Source organism: Triticum dicoccoides, chromosome 6A, assembly GCF_002162155.2.
Source record: "Triticum dicoccoides isolate Atlit2015 ecotype Zavitan chromosome 6A, WEW_v2.0, whole genome shotgun sequence".
Classification (NCBI taxonomy): domain Eukaryota; kingdom Viridiplantae; phylum Streptophyta; class Magnoliopsida; order Poales; family Poaceae; genus Triticum; species Triticum dicoccoides.
In genome coordinates, this window is record NC_041390.1 from 632901928 (window position 1) to 632905309 (window position 3382).

A 3382-nucleotide genomic window follows, 5' to 3' on the forward strand; every position below is an offset into this window, starting at 1 on the left:
CTTTATATACGGTGGCAGGGGCACCCCCTAGAGACACAAGTTGATCCACGTGATCATATTCTTAGCCGTGTGCGGTGCCCCCTTCCACCATAGTCCTCGATAATATTGTAGCAGTGCTTAGGCGAAGCCCTGCGACATTAGTACATCAAGATCGTCACCATGTCGTCGTGCTGACGGAACTCTTCCCCGACACTTTGCTGGATCGGAGTCCGGGGATCGTCATCGAGCTGAACGTGTGCTAGAACTCGGAGGTGCCGTAGTTTCGGTGCTTGATCGGTCGGGCCGTGAAGACGTACGACTACATCAACCAAAGTTAACGCTTCCGTTGTCGATCTACAAGGGTACGTAGATCACACTCTCCCCTCTCGTTGCTATGCATCACCATGATCTTGCGTGTGCGTAGGAAAATTTTTGAAATTACTACGTTCCCCAACACGTGGCGCCATGAAAAGGCCTCGCGCGAGGCCGGTGCTTGGGGGAGCACCAGCGGAGGCGAAGCCAATGCTCCCCGGGCTAGGTTTGTGACGCCGGCGGCGGAGGGGTCGCGGGTGTAGGAAGGGGTGAGGGGGATGTCGGCGCGGCTGTCCATCGGGCGAATTCGCCGGTGGCAGCGCGGGGCAGCGTCGAAGTGGTGGCGTGGGCGCTCGAGTGTGCAGCGCGCGGCAGCGGGCGCACGAAATAAGCGGCGCGATACCGTTTCGCTTTGCGCGCTGAATCACTTATGCCGCGCGCGCGTTTTTTGATCCTCCGCTGGAGCACTCGAAACTGCCACGCGTGCGCAAAGAACCTGATTTTTTTCAGCGCGGCGCTAATATCGCGCGCCTGTTGGAGATGCTCTTAGAGCAACTCAACCTCGGAAGCATTTGAGAGAATTCTAAGTGAGAAAATCCAAACACTCAGAGCCTAAAGTGATTGAGCATTGTTTTAGAGAGGGGAATTCGGTTGCTCGTGAATTAGCTCGAATGGTTGTTTTCTCCCTGTAGTACATGGTTTGCTGTGGCCATCATCCCTTTTCTTGTAAATGATAATTTGTTGGTTTCCACTGAATAAATAAAGGGGTTTGGAGAGTTGAAAAACCAAAAACTCTGACGATGTGGATCTGATCTGGGAATATATATACACATCCAAACAGAATATTCTCTCCAGCGTACGATATATGGACTTGATTTGTGACCTCGTCTGAGGATTTGGTATAGATTTCAAGTGCCCGTGTAGGAGTAGGACACGATCTGTGGATCGGCCAGACGTACCATAGGCTAGGTTGAGGGAGCGACGCCATGTCGTCGTTTGCCAGCGTATCCGTGTTGGACGACGGTAAGCTGTGCAGTTCCACCACGACCTTGGTCGGCACCAGCTCGGCCTGCGGGTACCACCTGCTTGTGCTCCAAGGTTACTCTCGTGCCAAGAAAGAGACACCCACTGGTGGTGGTGAGTGCCTCACCTCTTGTGATTTCGGGGTAGGAGGCCATCGTTGGTCCATCAACTACTATCCCAACGGCGACGCCTTGGATTGTGCTGACTTTGTTTATACCTATGTTTCCCGTTGCGACGATGATGAGAAGCCCGTGAAAGCCAAGTTCTCCTTCAGTTTCATCGATGAGGTTGAGAGGCAGAATCCATTGTACATTCGTCAAGCTAAAGCAGCCAACTTCCCCTTGAAAGGTTCTTCTTGGGGTCACGCGTTCATTAAAAATGTCAACCTCGAACGATCAAAGAATCTAGAGGAGGATGATTGTTTCACCATCCGGTGTGACATCATGGTCTGCAATACCGAGGATGATGCCAGTGGCGCCAAGGTGTTCCTGCCGGATATACACCACAACCTTGACAATCTCCTTCACAATAAGGTGGGTGCTGACGTGACGTTCAAAGTCGGCGGTGAGACATTCACTGTGCATCGATGCGTGCTTGCAGCCCAATCTAATGTCTTCATGGCTCAGCTCTTTGGTCCCGTGAAGGAGGGCACTGGCCCGTCCGGTGTCATACAGATCAAAGATATGGAAGCAAAAACCTTCAAGGCCTTGCTTAGCTTTATCTAAACAGATTCATTCCCTACAATGGAGAAGGACAACATGGATGAGGATGAATCGTCAGGAGATATGAAACAAGGACCAGAAGAGAAGGCGTTAGAGGATGACATCTGGCTGCAATGGGTTCAAGACTTGTTCGTGGCGGCGGACAGATATGATGTCCAACGGCTCAAGTACATTTGTGAGAAGCAATTGTGTGAGAACATATGTGTGAGATCGGTGGCATCGACGCTTATTATAGCTGAGCAACACCATTCTCACGGATTGAAGGAAGCGTGCTTCAAGTTTATCCAAGTCCAGTCTCCCACGTGTTTGCAGACAATAATGGCGAGTAATGGCTGGGAGCATATAACCGCGACTTATCCCTCTGTTCTGAACGAGCTCATTGTCAAGGCTATTGCTTCAAACCAGCACAAGTAATACTTATTGGTGTGCATGTTGCTTAGTTAGACCTCAAGTGACACTCCTGTGCACATATGAGATCCTCTAGAGATGTCCATGTGACTTGCTTTTGTCTCGTCATGCCAACATTTTTGGATCAGAGAAACTCAACCGATGGGCTAATTTTCTCATCATCGTGTAATGAAAGGTCTGTAGATTCAGGTGTCAGCGTAAATTCATCTGCATTGTAGCAGTTTGGAAGTTCCCTAGCTAGTCGTTTTACCATGAATCTGAATTGCATTAATTGTGTCGTATATCGTTGCTTTGTGCCTTCCGTACCATAAAAACTCTTTTCCTAGAAGTTGTGAAGAAAATGACATGGTTGCTTGAATGTGTGATTTCTAGACATCCATGAATCTGAATTATGATGATTTACATAATGTTGTTGCTTGTTCTGTTAGCCATTCATTGGTCCTGACACGCACTTCTGCACTAACATCTTTGCATGAGCATCTTTATAGAATCTGTGTGTTTTCGGGGGAAACAAAAGCAATATGCATGCACTATGAACCTTTGCCGTGTGATGTATGCTCACTCCTGGAGGCTGCCGTGCTCAAAACACCAAGGGGTGAAGGCAACACCAACTAACGGTTTTTTGACTTATTTTTGCACAAAAAAACCTGTTTTCTTTTTTTTTCAACTCCAACTAACGGTTCTCAAGGCCAGACAGACGAATCGGAAAGTGAAATAGGGTTAGCCAGCTGAGCCCTGTATTTACAGGTCGCTTTTGCTGTGATGTACAATACACCACACTGTCCCAACAGTAAAATCAGGGGCGGCCGTTTTGTTTCTATAAGAAAAATAGTGCCCCTTCAAAAATTCCGAAAAGGGCATTTTCATCCATCCCTGTAAATAATTAAGAAATTAACCTCATGGATAATTAATTACAGTATGATTATAATTAGAACGCA

The 3382-nt window shown here is 48.1% G+C and overlaps 1 pseudogene; it reads left to right on the forward strand.

Annotated features, from left to right (window-relative positions):
- The first annotated feature begins 1277 nt into the window (after positions 1-1277).
- LOC119318125 lies at positions 1278-2450 on the forward strand (annotated as a pseudogene).
- The last annotated feature ends 932 nt before the right edge of the window (positions 2451-3382 follow it).